Below are 17,802 nucleotides of genomic sequence, written 5' to 3'. Positions count from 1 at the left end.
CAGGGTGTTTTCTAGGTCCTGGAGCAGGAAATCACATCCCAGGGTGTCTGTTCATGTGATAGGCATCACAGTGCTAAGTTTGTGCCAGTGCCTGAAAAGTCCATTTATGTGAGCAAATTTCTTGTTAATTAGTTGCAGAATTCCTTAAATATTTTTTCATTTACCTTATCTTCTTGCACATTTTCAGGTTAAAAATAAAAAAGAGCAGACTGGATGGAGAATAAACATTCATATATTTGTAGAAAGGTCAATGATTTGAGTTTTTCCAGTCAAGTGTGTCTCTTTTTCAGCTGAAGTTTGAAGTTAACTGCTCTGAACTACTCCAGTTTGAACTTCCTCATTAACTTCCTTAGCTGGAGTTTGTCTTTGTGGATGCCCACATACGTGTCTGGTTATTAAAGTCCAAAAAGTGCCCAGAAGTTCTGTGTGGCCCCCAGACATTCTGTGTTGCTGTCCTGGCTACTGGCAGAGCAGGTTCCGTGGTCCTGCTGGCTGCCTCTGCCATGGGAGACACGGGAATGCAGGACTGCACTGCTGAAAACCTGCATGTCCCCTCTCCAAATGAACATCCCCTCTCTCCCTGGTCTGTTCCTGAGAGAGATTAACTGAGTGGGACATAGTAAAACTGCACTGTAATATTTCAAAAAGTGAAATTAATTTATTTCAATATTATCCATCTAGGCTTGCCTTTATGAGGAGATGTAACTCCATTCCAATGAAAATCAATGGATTTAGAAGTTTGGGGGGGGTTGGAGGAGGTTCATTTGGTTTGGTTTATTTATTTATTTATTTTTGTCCATTAATGAGACAATCCTAACAAACTCCAGTTACAAACCAAGGTCACTTCATAACAGCAAAAAATGCTGATACTTTATATAAGTGCAATATGACTGTGTTTCAACACAAGACCCTTGTCATGCACTTTCCCAAATCTTATTGAATTTAGAGTGGACTGTATTACATAGTCAAGACTTTGGATGCTTTAATGCAAGGCTGTGGTAGTTGATTATGTTCTTATTTACTGTTCAGAAATAGGTGAGCTTTTATGTGGGTTTTTTTGCAAACAGGTTGTATTTTTTAAACATAAAATTATTTTCCTTTAGGAGTATCAAAAGAGACATCAATCAAACTGGATAATTTTGCTTTGACCATTAAATACTTGTGGCTGTGTGAGGTAAGGTCTCTTGTTCTTTTTATTTTATTTTTTTTCCCTTTTTGGCAAGAATTTAAATAAGTTAAAGCTAACAGTTCCTTCCTATTTATTTCCCAGGGATTAAGAATTCTGTGCAAATTTAATATATTCTCTAAAGAGCCTAAGTAGTACTCTAAAATTAATGTAAAGGATTTGAATTTTGGTTTTGTTTAATTTTCTGTTAAAACCACAGCTAGATGTTCATTGAGACACTACTGATCTGATGGAGACAGGTGGATACTATGCTTGTAATAAGGCCCAGGTAAAGCCCATGATGTGCCTTATAGTTTTGGTCCTTGGTTTGTGTCCTGACAATGTCGTGCCTGCTTGCTGAGGGGGACCTGGCACAACAGGACATTGTGCATTTTGATTTATTTGGGAAATTTCAGTGGATGGCCACACCAGGGCCCTTCCTCCTAGGGAGCTGGGAATTGAGACTGGTATTTCTGCCTCTGGGTCAGCCATGTGCATCTCTGGAAAGTGTGATAGGACGGTAAATACACAACTGCTCTGAACTGTAAATGTTGTTTTCATACCCAGTAGGCTTCTTGTTCTGGAAGAAGCATCATTTACAAGAGACCACTCTTGCAGGTTCAGCTCTTAGCTGGATACTTGAATGTCTGAAATAGCTTCAGGTACAAGAGCTCACTTACTGCACCTATGATTGATTTGACCAGCACAAATTTTTAAAATAAAACTTCAGATGGGAAAGGAAATCCATGACACCAGTGCTCTTGTGGTTTTTAATGTTCCCTTTTTCGTAGGACTTGTGACTGACCATGGGGTAATTTTCCTTGTGTGAACTCTGGAGTAGTTACAATCACCATTTCTATAGGTTCTTCTCACAGAGGTTGTCTTTGAGCTCCGGTTTTATTAAGATATTCTGAATTCTTTTTGGAGCTGCCTCTTTTTACCTAATTACACTGTGCTTGTTGTACAGATGCAACTTGATATTAAATGGTGCAAACACTTGTTTAGAGTTGCATCACTCCAGTATATGCTTCCATGAAAACACTGAAGCACTTCACTGTTTCCTTGGAGAATTTTTTTCCCACTCCATGTGTCAGCTGTTGCATACGGAGCAAGGTACACAAAGGTCTTCTATTTCTGTTCTTTACCCCTGGAGTTACATTCACAGTGGGGGGAAAAGGGAGAGAAGATTTCTCCCTCCCTTACACAACCAAGCAAGAGTTATGATAATTTAGCCCTAAGTGTTTAAGCCATGCTCCAGTGCTGCTGAATCTGAGTTTGGCATCATTTGAAGGAGCTTGTTGGAGTGTGAAATGCAGTGACGTGGATATGATTAAAAAGTATTGAAAAATTATAGACCACACTGCAAGAGGCCTCTATTCAGGTGGATGAGGTCAAGGCAGGTTAATACACAAGGAACATTTTTGTAGCTAATGCCTGTGTCGTCAGGCAAAGGCGTATTAAGAGCTGTTTCATCGGGTGTATCCTCTTCTTCACCTTACTGGCCAGACTACAATTGACAGAATAAATTTTGCAGTAATAGAAGTTGATCTCCCTATTCATAATTTTAGAAGGGATTGCTTCTGCTGATACATAACCTGTACTTAGTTCTCTCTATTCTATGTCTTTGATATAAGTATTTCATTTCTGGCTAGCTGAGAACATGAACAATAGCAGAGAAGAAAAATTAAAAGTGGGGTATAAGACATAATCCCACAGAAAACACAGATGACTAAAGTTTGAAAGGTATGATAAACTTTAAAGTGGTTCCTGCTTTCTTGAGCAACTATTTCCATTTCTTAATTGAACCTATTAAAAGTGTAGTATAAAGGTTTTACTTTGGGTTCATTTAAAAGTAAAAGCAGTATGTTAGCAAGTGGCAAACTTCCAAGATAACCACACACTTTAGGATGGGATGAATGTCATTTCCAACACTCTGGAACTAAGAATGACCCCAATTTATAGATATTTTTTGATTCTCAATAATATTTTAGTCCCATTTTCATGGCTGCATCCCAGACTATAGATGGAAGCTAAGTATCTGTTTTCTTTTTTTGGCAAACAGTGATGTCCTGATTTTTCCAATCTAAATTGCCCTCCAGGGCACTAATAAAACAAGTCATGGCTCACAAAGTAAATTTCCTGTGTACTAATTGAAAACGGTTTCAAATTTATTAAGGTTTCAATCATCTTCCCAAGATCTAATGCTTGCACTCATGGTCCTCAATCTGACTGTTAATATATTTACCTGAAATGGGAAAGAAGTATTAAAGATACTTCTCAGGTATTTTAAAATGAGGTGGGGGTGAAGGGGGAATGAAAATAACAATAACAGAAAACCACACATATCATATTTTTGAATGTGGTTTTAGACAACATCTGAAACTAAGCACTCATTCTCATGAAATATTTGGGTTTATTGTACTTGCCAAAACGTTCCCTATGCGTGTTCCCAGACACCGGCTGTAATGCATGATCTACCAGGATCTGCTAGACCTCATTCTAAGGTGGTAGAAAAGGCAGGAAAGCCACAACACTGGTTTCTTCTTTTTTGCTAGGTTTTCTCTGTCGTTGCTGTGCAAACTGCAGGAGACAGAGAGGGAGAAGGGCTGTTGAAATGTCCCAACTTTCTCCCCTTCAAACCACATCACAAAGAAGTGTAAGCGCTATGCAAACCGTCCCACAGCAACCCGCAGGGAGCCTTCTGCCCTGGGCTTCCTCTCTCCAAAATACTGTACTGGGAGGGAAGGCACTTGTCAGATTTTCTGGCACCACATTTCATAGCAGAGCTCCTCCAGCAAGGGAACCACAACCCCTTGTGCAGACTGAATTAATAACATGACAAGAGCATTTGGCCTCCATGTGGATGAGGGCTGGCTGGAAAACTATAACTCTGGCTTCTGAAAGATTTCAGGGTTTAGAAGTTTGTTTTATTTCCTTCATCATGCTAAATCAAACTGTATAAAGGGCGAACAGGGTAGGAAAAAAAATCCTCAACCCCTATGGCCTAATTTTCCTAAAAACACTGATATATTAATGTTCTAAAATAGCACAATTGTAATGAAGATCACCTCTGATTAAAAAGTAAAACAAAACTCTGTTTCTCTCATGTCTCCAATAAAAACCAGGATAAAATCAGTCTCTTTTCATTGTTTTTATTGCAATTGTTTTGATTTGTGCAAATACTTAAATATTGGAAAATAGACCCGATGGCTTGATGGGGATATATAAATGAAATTTTTATCGGCAACTGTCTGTGTCTCAGGGAATGTGGGAGACCACGACTCAAATCTCATCCATTTTCTTGGTTCATGGTCATCCCTCAAGAAGAGGATGGTGAGGTAAAACCCTGTTTATGAAGTGTCTCCAAGCACATCACTCTGTGAACTCTACATCCTTGGAGAGATACAGTCTTTCTGATTGCCATGGTGTATTTATACAAAATTATCTTCACTGGACCATGACACGCATTACTTCTCTATCCTCATGTTTTGTCTAAGTGAAAATACAGTCAAGGCAAGCGTACTCCTTTGGGATAGTCTGTGATGGACCTATCTGAGAAAAGTTTCAAACACAAATCTCAAAAACTATTCATTTTCATTAGAAGCAATAATAAAAAAATGTTCTAGCAAATCAGAATTTTTGGATAGGAAATGGACTTTCCTGGAGTAGTCCCGTCCACCCGGCCTTTGTTCAGGGTGTGCATCCTGAAAGCTTCATGGAACAGCAGTAAATCCTCCTGAGGTGGGTTCCAGCAGGAACCAGGTGGGTGTTTGTGCCACTGTGCCTACTGTACCTTTCACCCACCCTGCCTTTCCCCTTCCAGAACAAGGAGCATTCAGAGTCTCCCACCCCTGCTTTGCTTGGCTCCCATTCTAAACACTGTGACTTCCCTCTGCTTACAGAGGTGTGCTCTCTGCTAGCATACTGAAGGGACTGCATTAATGTCTGATAGCTATTTTATCCAGCCACAGTTTCTCTGTCAAGACTCATGTTCATGGCAGAGACAGGAGAAGAGCAGATGAGCAGCAGTTGCAATGCTATAAACTAATTCCCAGATGTAGAAGAGTCTAGTTGTAATGGCTGTACTGTACATGTGGAAATTAAGTCTAAACATACTGCAGTCCCCATTCACTTGTGAGCCAATTAAAATGTCACTCATGACAGCAACATAGTAGATACTGTGTTTCTCCTTCTGTTCTCTTGTATGCATATCATCTTGGTATGTTCATGATAATTTATGGGAAAAAAGATAATATAGATATTTCATCATCATACGGTTTTTGCTATGCTGAGTACAGTACTACACTTAATTCCAAGAACTTTAAGAGACACCAATTGAATTCCAGCAATAACAATTCCTTTCAAACTGTTCTAAGCAGAAGTTGCACTTTTTCAGTTTTACATATTAATATTTTCCTATAAAGCTGCAGTAGATAATTTATCATTTTACTAATGTTATAATATATAATCCATGTTTTATGCAGATGCATCTTTTTCTTGGCAGACTTGTACTCCATGATCCCAGTCAGAATCATGATGTGATTATGAAATCTGTCAATAGTCAGATAATGTCTAATGAAAAAAATCTTGACATCCATTCAGTAAATTCCTTCAGATATGTGCCTTTTTTTGAAAGTTTTGAAGTCATAGCAAAAATATGTTTTATTCTAGTAGACAGTTTATACTGAGATGATAACGTGTCTGATTTTCAGCTTTATTTCTCATCAGTATGAGATAGTAAAATATGTTCAAAGTTAGCATAAATTAAGTCTACTTTTGTACCATTTGCAGTGATGGAAGAGAATAAAGCTAGTTGATGCTTGGAGTTTTTTAATTAAAAAATCCTAATGGTAAAAACTCAGTCCTCTAACACATGCTATTTTACCTTCAGAGAAAGTAGCATTTTCAGTTCTCCTTTGCAAATATTCCGTTTTCTCATTATCTTTCCCATGAGAAAGAACTGGGAAAGAACATTAATTTAGAGGGCACTGAGGCTGAGACAAGAAAGGGTCACAGAATCACTGTCCTCCATAGTACCATGTATTGATGAGCAGGGCTGCTGTATTTAGTGACAGGCCTTTATCTTTCAGTGAAGTTTAGCTTTATAAGCAAGCTCGTATTTTCTTTGCCATTAAAAGGGAAGAATTCTTACACCAAAGCCATAGTCACAGTTCCCTAACCTGCAGCTTATTGAAAATGCTGGAAGCTGAAGGTTTCTTTTACACTAAAGTGGCAGTGACCTCTGTTTCTGAGATTTCTTCCATTTCAGAGATTTTTGATGATTTAATTTGGTTAGTGAGTGACAAACTCTTGAGAAATCATTTCCTAGAATTAGCAGTCTAAGGCTCCACTGCCTGTGCTCAGAAAATAAAGATGTGATAATAATATGTAGATGGAAAAGGAAATCATTGTTTTCTCTCTCCCCTTACATATCACACCTTTGCATCATTCTACTAATTTTCAAATGGATAGTGGCAAAATTAACCACATCCTTTCTTTTTGTATTTTTTTTTCCTTTCTTTTTAATTGAGGAGATATTTGTGCAAGGTGAGTTTCTGGACTAATGTGGCTCTGCAGGGAGCAGTTTAGAGGTCCTTTCATCCTGCTGCCATTCCATAAAATGTTGTTTCTCCTTCTTCCAGATGACATTCCCTTTCTACTTTTCTGGTTGTTTAGGTCACATATCTGTGGTGCAATGTTTGATTTAGTTATGGTATTTGTTATTCCCGGGATTTGGGAAATGGAAGAAGAGTAGTGCTAATAGGAAAAGACTTTAATATTTCAGGTCATTGTGCACCATCAGATTCATTAGTGCTTCTCAGAAAACAATTACAAGTATTTAATGTATTTGGATGGTATCTTTTTACTTCATGATAGGAGTTCATGCACCACATTTGGTTACTTTGTTCAAGTTCCTATTTCAAATCTAAATTTGCATGAACAGTGACTAAATCTCATTTCTGAAGACTTTTTGAAAAGAGATGGGAAAATTACAATGACATTGAGCATTCTGAATAGCAGATGAGTTTGGTTTCATGGGTTTGCTCTAGTATCTTTTATAATTACTTAATTCAATTAGCTTCCTCAATATTATGAAATTCACTGAAGGAGAACCCCTGCTTAGATAAATAAAGGATTGAGTTTATCCCCAGATACCATAGAAAAATAGCTAGACATCACTTCAAAAGATTTTAGTATTTGGAAGCAACACTTAAGAATATTAAAAATTGCTATGAGGTCACCAGTGCATTTCCTTTCCTACAACACTTCTAGTTGTTCCAGTGGGGGTCCAGATATTTTGGAATATGAGCTCCTTACGAATGTTAATTAGAGAACACTAAAGCAAATAAGCTATACATTATCCAATTAATTTGGAGCTCTCACAAAACATTTCCCCTAAGAAAAACACACTCACCAATCCATTTAAATTTTATAATAGAGCTTTAATGATATATTAAGTGCAGTCAAAAATGTATGAAATAGCCAAAGGAAGGAGTATGTGTTCCAATTTAGAGCACAGCTTATATAAAGTTGCTTGGAATAATTTCTGCTAGATTTATCTCCCTATTGTGTTTCTTTTTGTCTTTGCATTCCTGTGCTAGGAATTAGGCCTGAGAGGGGAAGCTAAACTTTTAGCCTAGCCAGAGGCCAAGTACCAATCAGGCTATCTGAACACTCCTCTTCTGTTAAAGGCAAACCTCACTCTAATAGAAAATCTCAGCTATGTCCCAGGACAATGCTACTTCAAAGGTCAACATGTCATTCATGTCTAAGCTTCAGGGACAGGGTAAAACTGACATTCGAAACCACAAGCCACAAGGTTTCCTTGGGATTCTTTCTAACATGTAACCAGGAATGGCTGCAGAGTCACACAGTCAGAAATAAACTGTGGACTCAATGAGGACAGAGGCATCCTCAAGGAAAGCAAAAGCAAGGCAATGTGTGCAACAAAAAAAAGTTTCTAAAATGCCAAAAGAACATAAGTTGCTATTCTGTTCTCAATATATGGTAGCTTGATTCAAGGGGGAAATATAGATTTTTAGGAATGTCAGCATGAAGATAAACATCACACCCATAGGTCAAGGGGTTGAGGAAGAGGATATGTTCACCACATTTTCTGGCTTTCTGCCCTACCTATGAAGCTGAGCGTAGTTGTACAACAAGTTATATGTGGTTATGATAATCATATTTAGAGACATATTGGCTATTTTGTTATTTAAAAAGTACATCTGTATCTTCCCAGGAGGAAATGCAGATTTGTTTCTCAGCCAGCTGACATAGCAAAATGAAAATCTGGACTGTCCCTTACTCAGCTGCACAGACATCCTTCTCTCCCTGCCTGCTATTTTGAGACAGTGTAGGATGAACTTCGTAGCTGCTAAATTTGTGTTGACTGTTTTGAAGAACAGCTTGGATAGGTCTGTATGACTTTTTTTACTGAATTTTTGTTAAGTGCCTAATTTTTCCACTTTCATTCTTTTAGCACATTTTCTTAGTTTTACATGATTCATAATACCATAAAAATATTGAAAACTTTCCACGGTACTAAGAGCTTATTTGTATTGTACATTGTTATGTAATTTATACTATCACATAGAATATATATCAAATATAAATGTGTCACTTTTCTTTGAAGAGGTATATGCTCGGAATTCAATGTCATCAAAATTAGGGAGGATTCAAACTGAGATACTATTTTTTACCAGAAAATGGTCCCTGCAATAAGATATAGGGAGATTTTTTAAAAAAGAACTATTACAAGTAGTTGGTTTTGGTTTTTTTATGGGATGTGCCTATTTTAGTTGTTTTGATTTTGTATTTTCTTCAGTTTGAAGTGTTCTTCTATAGGATATTCTTTATTCATCTCTACATATAGCCTACCTTGGAAACTGGAAAAAAAACCCAAAACAACCTCCTCTTCTCATAATGAAAGTCAGGTAGAACAGACATATGAAGCAACCTGTGATTGCTTTGGCTGTGCTGTACAACAGTTAAATGGGCATCAAGTCTTTCCACAATTACAAACTGGAAAATAAACTGTCTATAATTAGACACAATGATCAAGAAACAGTCTGTTTATGCAGAAATCTCTGTATCTTGGTTTGATATAGATGGTGAGTAATGATTAAGAAAGCTGCTCAAACAAGTGAATACACATTCTCAACTCCCCTGTCAGTGAAACAGTGGCAGTCATCAATTCCTCTTGACTTCTGAATTGGAATAGACAATTAAGAAATCTTAGTTTTCTCATAAACCTTGTCTTCCTAGTTGGAGCAGTGTGAATGGAAGCTATGATAAATATTATGAGAAATAGGGCAAAGAAAGAGATATAAAGATTGATTTCTCTTCCCTTAGTGAGTGTTAGCAATTAGGTAAACTGGTTTTCAGTGAGGTCATCTGTCACAATTGGAAGCTAATTTGCAAATGGATTAGCTTAGGAAGCAGCAATTTCTGCTCCATGGGATTCAGCAGCAAGTGATTCAACTGTGTAACAGACCTCACAAACTGGCTGAGATCAATGCCCACCTAAGGTGCCATTGCACCCTGGGCACACTTCAGTGGCAGCACAGGCAGCCGTGGCTGCAGGGAGCTTCCTGCTGGGTTTCCCCCGCTCCACACTCATGTTCCACAGGTGTGTTAGCTGATTATTTTGCCTGAGGGAGTAAACAGTTTAGGAGAATTAGAACGGGTGAAACTGTTTCCCTCTCTCTTGAGAATGAGCTTTGTAGCCTGAGATCAGTAGCAGCGAGAAGGATTCGTCAGCACACCCTTTTCTTAGGAAAGGGCTGCATCTGATATGTGAATGCAGGATTCTGCAGAAGCACAGCAGAGAATAATGCATGGTCTCTTGGCATTTCCAGTGACAAAGGACCTGAGTCTGGTCAGATTTTTGGGGTTGTGTGCACATAGGTAGAGAAAAGTCATCTCCTGCCCTGTCCCCTCCTTGTCCCAGGACTCCCAATACTCTTCTATCATCTTCTCTGAAATGTTTTGCCTCTTAAAAATCAATACAGCCCTATTACCCCATCTATCCTTCTTAGTTCTCCATCTTATTTCCCAGCCAAGCTCAGGTCCAGCTGAACTCCCCAGCTGCAGGACCCTGTGCTGTGACTCAAGCAGGTTACAGAGGCTGCAGCCCGTGACATCGCACTAGCAGCAAGAAGATGGTGATGGCAATGACCTGAAGTTTCTCAGGCATTTACCACCAGTTACCTCTAAGGAATACAGAGATATTTTTGTAGCTGCTCAAGTGAGAAACTGAATGTGTTAATTGCCATCAATCCAGGGCTAGTGACCCGTGATGGTCTGAAGGGATTCAGGTGTATGGTTCAAGTAAGTTTTGCTGGGACAGATTGAAAACCAGAGCTAAGGTCCTCATGGGGAGAAACATCTGAAAAAGTTTTGCATGCTACCAGTGGGAGGAATTCTGGAGTTCAAGACCAGGCTGAATTAATAAGCCTGGAGGAATAAAGTTCTCTTACAGTGATAATTTTTAAGATTTTTGTAGGACTTTTTTCTTTAAGCTTGGTCAAAAGCTTTAGGCCAATGTATCTAGAATTTTATATTGAAAGTCCAGCTGGATAAATGAACAATCTTTGTTGCAATATTTGTACAGTGTTTCCTTTAAATTAGTTCTGATTTCTTAAAATACTTACAGGATGGGTGGCTAGCTGTAGAAGACTAGATTTTGAAATGGAAATTAATCTTAAGAAAATGGAGGGAATCTTTCACTTAAAAATGTGAAAAGCGAACAATTCTGAAACTTAAAATTAAAATCTATAAAAATCACTTAGCTGTTCTCTGACAGACTTTTAACAAGTTTTCTAAACTGTAAAGGTAAATCATGAAGATCACGTAGTTACTGACAATAGTAGTGACAATATAAATTTGAAAGCAAAAAAATGTGAATTGAAGAAGATAAAATACTAAGCTTCACACCCTACTCTCAGGGCATGTGCAATTTATGGTTACATTTTACAATGGAATAACCAGACACAATGCAAACACAAAGAATTAAGACTTCTAAAATTGAGCTTCTGTTCACTCAGATATTTGTGGTTGTATAAATACCACAACCCCACATACAGCAATGAATCCCATTTTTACTCCAGACCCTTAGATACAGTTGCTAACACTTCTTTTGTCAAAGAACTATTCAGAAAGACACAATAGAAATCTGAGGATAAAATTCAAAGAATTCATAAAATGGGGTCCTTAGGAATATGAAACTTTTCTATTGTCAGACATTAAACTCTTAAGAACATATTTGATTACTGTATTTTTTAAGGGTAATCAGAAAACTAAGTAATATGGCCAGAGTGTGGTCCCACATGACCAAGCTATTTTTAAAAGTGAATTTTAATCTGAAAAGTGGCTTAGATGCCACTGTGTATTAGGAAGAAAAACAAAATAAACAAAATCTGGGAAAGCAGAGTTAATATGATCTCTGTCTAAAACATCAGAGCCATATGAAGATGACACTCAAGCGTACTTCCTTCCTTGCCATGCTTTCCTTGGAAAGGAAGCACATCCGTCTGGAACAGTGCAGAGTCATGGTGTGCTCTGCAATGTCTTGCTTAGTAGCCAGCTGAGGAATCGGGGCTCCAGGGACCAGCATATTTCACACAGTATAGATACATGCTTAGAAATTGTCTCTTGTACTATTTTAGCTTCTATTTCCCAATGTCAGTACCAATTTTAATACAGGAAATTTAGTATTTTCATGGAATTTCAGAGCAGATGTTTTATGTAAGTGTGTAAAGAAGTTCCTTTGCTTTAATTGTATTTTTACCTATTGAATTAATTATAATACCAGATTTCAGAAACAGTTATTCCATGACACTCTGAAAGAAAAATTAGTAGTATCTTGACTTCACTGTGCTTGGAATCTACCATTGAAACAACTGAAACAAAATACCAAACAGAATGATGAAAAAAATTAAAATCAAATATTAGGGGACAAAAATCCAAGTAATTTTAATGTGAAGCCTACCAAATTTCCAAGAGAATTGCATCGTGTCAATGACTGCAACAGCAACAATGTAGATGTTGACACTCAGGGTTCTCTCTGGTACAGCTTTGTACTCAGCTGTGCCCTTCTGCATCTTCACAGCAGAAAATACATTTTTTCCTGTGTCACTGTTTCTTCATAATTTTTTCTAGTATGATAATTGTAAGAAAGAACCATAAGAACAAACCCCTGCTTTGATTTCTGAAGTAAATACTACATATTATTTCCAGAGCTGGCCTTGCAAAAGCTATGGAATCACCAAAACCTTGTAGCCCTCATTAAGATGTCTTTCTGTTTACAATTAATATTATTTACTTAGAAGTTCTCCTGCTTACCCCCTGTCACACCAGTGCAACATTCAGCTTGCCTTCAGCAGCAGGGTGTTGAGTTTGGCAATTGGATGGGGCTGCACTTGTTTTCAGCACTGGAAGGGGCATTATTTAAGCCAAATCTAACCTGCCAGTGATTGCTATGACTGGACTCTCACACTGCAATTGTACATCAACATACAGTTAATAAACAAAGTGACACTTTGTGATTATTGCACAGCAAGTTAGAAGTGAGGTGAAATTTCCTGCCTTTTCTATAGAATAAAATCTATGATGTCAGTGACACCAGCTCCCTTTTTTTTAACCATAAAAACTGAAAGAGGCTGCTTGGGTGATTAGATGTAGGAAAATTAGTTTTTGATGAAGTGTTGGCTAAACATGCCAAGTAAAATTCACCCCTACTATATCTCCATTGGTCACATAGGAATAACACCAAGACAAAATTTTTCTAACCTTAAACCCAAAATTTTCTTTTACTTCTTGACTCTATCCTTCAAAAATCCTAACTGAATTTCAACTTTTCAGTGTGCCTGATTCATCTACAGAGTGAAAGAACTTTGCAGCAATGACTTTGAAGCAAATTGGCTTTTTAAGACAAAGCATATTAGCAGATGAGAAATTCTGTTGTCCTTTGTTCATGAAAATCACAAGTGATCAAGTACTTTGCTGACATCTTGCAGAATGGAACCATCAGCAACACTGGATTGGGAACATCCATCTCCACATAAACAGCTGAGGTTTTATTACTCTTTACAGATGGGCATTGTGTCCATGGCATTTCTCAATCCTCTTCTAGGCAGGGAGGATTTAGGATACTCAGTCTGTAACAACCGTGACTCACCAAATCTTTAACTTATCAAGTGTTGTCAGATGTCCTGGAGACAGATCCACAACTCAGGATGTAAAATGAAACACATATGCTGCCTGATCCATTTTGCAGAGGAGAAATGAAGGTGCCCAGCTTGTGCAAACTGACCTAGTTTCACTGAGGTATGTGGAGGCGGGATGGTCAATAACATCAGTGTGCAGTCTGTGTGGTGTTTACATTGAGCATCTGGTCTTGTGTACTTATCAAAGGTAATTAACAGTAATAATTTCTGAGATGTGGCTATGGTATAGTATACTAGCCACGTTTACTATATGTGGTAAATGTTAAAGTTTCAAAAAGATTGAAGGAGTTCAAGCCAGACTGAATGTCTTCTTACCCAAAGATTCTTAAAGAATGTGTGTGACTCACTGTAAATCAGGTTGGCACTTTTGTCATTTTACTGTATCACCATATTTCATGGAGACTGGTCATCAAATTAGGCTTCTACTGACTTGAAATGTTATGGGAGGAATGAAAACATATCACATGCCGTTGCTGTGTGTCCTCTGCCATACCTTCCCAGCAGCTAACCACCCTGAAGATATGTCTGTTTCCTGATATTCTAAAGTCAAATTCTCTATGTTACTGTTCTGGTGGTGTTCTTTTTTTATTTATTGTGCCTAGTAATTTCAAAGAGAGAATTATATCATGGTTGTTTGCATAAAAGATATTTCAGCTTCATATACACATGGAAATATTTAAAATGAAATACTAGTTCAGATAGCTGGAGAAACACCAAGTTCTTGTTATGTATGCTTCTTGGTTTCTCTGTACAAACACAAATCTAAAGCAAACCAATAAGCATTTGTATATGAGTTTTCCTCTGAGCTTCTTTAGAGACCATTTCAAATCCACTACGTGTATTAAATTATGGACCATAACTTACTTCCCCATACCGAATCCAACATCCACAAGTAACTGTTCAGTTATTTAACGCAATTCAGATGAAAAAAACAGCATGTCTTATTCATGTCAAAAAGTATCACTGGAGAAAATAGTCCCCCACACTCAAAGCCAGCAGAATACTCAACTTATTTTGATAAATATAACTAAGAATTTTGTATCCTATTGGATCAAGACAAATGCATATTGGCTGTTAGACACTTTTAAGCAGCTACAAATCTCCTCTCTGTCTTAGCAGGAGCAGAGTACATTCAGTTTCAGAAGGCAAAATGCCTTTCACTGACACCAGTTTCCCCAAACTCTTTCTTTCAATATCTCCTTGGATGTTTCCATTACTTGAAGGAAAGCCAATATTCATACACTCTTTATAATCTCCTTTACATGGGGGAACCCACAGGTATAGTTTTTACTCGATTGCTTTTGCTTTTGTAACTTCACAATGTTTGTTTGGGGATTTGGCTTGTAGGCACTGAAGTCTTCTTGGATAGGCACACTCATTTCTTTGTAAATAATGACTCACCACGATTAATTCTCTGAGTGACAGATAGTGCTGGGAGTAGACTAAGTGGGATCAGAAATCAAGATGTTAAATAATCACACATTGGATTCATAAAGGACTTCCAAGAACTTAGAATACAGTCTCTTTCCAACAGACTTAACCATGAGTCAGTCAAAAGATTTACACATCAAGATTAGATATTAACTGGGTGTCCAATCTATAGCTACTATCTAAATCAGTATCCCATCATGTATAAAATGGCTAAACACACCACTCCCAGTACTCAGTTTAAGCACACATAATACAGTCAGGCGAACTTCAGATTGTTTATACAGTGATTTTCACATGAATAAACTCTGGAATCTGCCCTGTGTTTTGCTCTTCTAACTTAAAAGAAAAGTAACAAAAATCCTTTATCTTTCTTCACAGATCATATTTTTTCATTCAAGCTAATGAGTCAGAGCTCTGGCGTGCGCCCTCAGGCCTGCCATAGCTGTGTTTAGCACAAGTCTCTAAGACTGGAGGACAAAAGTGGGTTTTTTTTCTTAGTTCTTAAGTGGTTGGATACCAGCAAAGACAGAATTCATATCCCACAGTCTGGTGGTTTTGTTTGGAGTGATGTGCCAGCTGGGTTTAACATGTGGCATGCCCCATTAACCCCTGATGTGTTCAGCTCCTCTGCTGACAAACTGTAAGATAGGAAAAATTTTCCAAGCCAGGCAGGTCCATAATGGAGCATTATAAACCACCTTCAGGCCTGCTCTCCTGAAAGTTTATGCTTCCATGTGCTTGGGAACCTGCTGTGTTTTCTGCACGTGTACAGCCATATCTTGTCCAGAATTTACAGCACATGCTTGCCTTTCCTGCCCTGCATGCTTTATCATCATGCATGTAATTACACAGGTCTTTTAAAAGGTAAAACTGATATTTTTAATAAGCCCTTTGAATTCACTACTTAGGTGATTTTCTAGTTATTGGCTGTTTGTTCATTATTTTGGGTACCTCTTTTAAAAATTATGACTGCTATGCACTTGCACTGCAATATTTCATTTAGTAGTGGGATTTTTACGTATTCTATTAAACACACTAAAATATTACTTTGTTTCCCCCAATGCAGGTGTTATGAAGGTTATTTGTATCCTAAAGCTGTTTATAGTATATACCTGACTGAAATTTCATATTCTCCTTCTCCTTCCAAATTGAAAAAAAAAAAAAATTGTTATTAATCATGGTTTAAATTTGTCTATTTAATGCATCTCCCAGGAACTTGAAACACCTGCTGTGTTAACCTATGCCTCATAAGAATAGAAAGGTTATATATTAGATTCAGGCCTGTGCATTAAAATCAAGCTTTTCTTTATAGCAGTTTCACCTGGGAATGGCTGCTCTACAATTCTATAAAAACCATGAGAAAATTTGTTTCCAGCCCAAACGACTTTACAAAATAGAAGATATTAACATGAAAATGTAACTGCAACAAAGTTGACAAAAAAAAGGAGTGCCATGGGAGGATCACAAATTTCACCCTGCCAATAACATTTTGAGACCTGCTGTTTTTTCCTCTAGGTGTCCACATGGCTCTGATTTTCCCCTGATTACAAAAAAACATAAACATTGGCAAATGCAGTGAAGAAAGAGTGCGGACCCCACTCTGTGAACTAGCACTTGATGCTGTCTTCCTTGGTAGAGTCTCAGTTTAACTATGAAGATATATTCATTTGGTTTTAATTTGAGGAAATGTTATATTTCAATAAAATCAAAATTAAACTCCCTTTGTTCAGATTAGTACTTCTGACAGTTGAGTTTTACATGGATTTGTTGACAGTTAACCATGGCTCTGTTACTGCTTCAGCTGTGTTTTTTTCCTTAATATTTAAACAAAAATATATAATCTTTTTAAGAATATACCAGAAAAATGGAGAAAATATATAGAACAGTAAATCAACACTTTTCAATTTTCTCTGTAGCTTCTGTAGAATGGGAGAATAAAATTCAAGGTCATATTCAGGTCTGCAGGCAGCTACTTGCAAGAGACGAGGTGACAAATTTAGTCTTAGAAAACTTTGGCCTCCTGATATTGTGGCTGCAGTTGCTATTTGGCTAAGTTGTGGTGTTGGCAGCGAGAACAGATTTATGCACGTAAAGCTGCCATTCTATCAGGGCTTTTATAACACAAAGTGCACTTCTCAAGTTGTACCTTGGTCTGAAAAGAGCTGAAAGAAAGAAGCAATTGAGCACTGGGAGAATGGTACCAGATGCTGGCCTTTTGACACCAACCAGTGGGCCATGGCTGAGCACTTCCTCAGCAAGCCCTGCTCTCAGCCACTCCAGCTACCTAAAGAAACCCTCATAATAAAAAACACTATCAAAACTAAGGAGTTTCATGACCTCCGTGTGACAACAAAAAAGAAAAGGGGGAAAGGGGGGAAAAAAAAAGACTTAACTAAACAAGAAGGTGATAAAACAAAGCATGCTGCTGTATTCGGTTTCCAAGCTAGCTGTAGATTTTTAAAGGACTGTTTTTACCTTTCTAACAGCAGTAAAAATCAGTAATTACACTTACTGGCAGGGCAGTGGGAAGACTGTAGAGGGACTGTGCTAACCAGAATCTCATCTAAATGTAGCACTTAGGATGGTCTTCAGGAGATCTGCCTTTATGTCCCTGCTGTTCCTTTTCTGTGTATCCTGAAACAAATATGTTGTTCATGTTTGAGTTCTTTCTCTGTAAAATGGGGATGATAATTTTAAATTTCTTCTGATCTTTCATCTGTACTTTCTGCTGGGATATAAATTCTTTGGGGCTGAGTGTGTTTTTTATTTCTCAGATTCCACAAGGGCAAGGTGAAAAACCTGCTCATAAACACAGAGATACACATTAGGAATTGACTCCTGTAATTTCAATTAACTTCTTTACACCTTCACAGCACCTTTTAGACAAAAATCTCCAAGCAGTTTACAAACCATGACAATGCTATGTTCAACCTCACAGTACTCTTAAGAGTTCATTAAAAATTATTGTGTTTCTGT

General features: G+C 37.6%; 1 protein-coding gene across 1 annotated transcript in view; it reads left to right on the top strand.

Annotated features, from left to right (window-relative positions):
• The first annotated feature begins 1,103 nt into the window (after window positions 1-1,103).
• Window positions 1,104-17,802, top strand: part of SEMA3A (semaphorin 3A) — a 235,031-nt gene continuing 218,332 nt past the window's right edge. The window contains exon 1 of the mRNA XM_088054859.1: window positions 1,104-1,174. The gene's annotated coding sequence lies outside the window, so the exon portion shown is untranslated. The remainder of the gene's footprint in view (window positions 1,175-17,802) is intronic.

The sequence above is a fragment of the Pseudopodoces humilis genome, chromosome 5, assembly GCF_049639895.1.
Source record: "Pseudopodoces humilis isolate 2021_Gansu_Grassland_sample_001 chromosome 5, ASM4963989v1, whole genome shotgun sequence".
Lineage (NCBI taxonomy): Eukaryota > Metazoa > Chordata > Aves > Passeriformes > Paridae > Pseudopodoces > Pseudopodoces humilis.
This window is presented reverse-complemented; position numbering and strand designations above follow the sequence as displayed.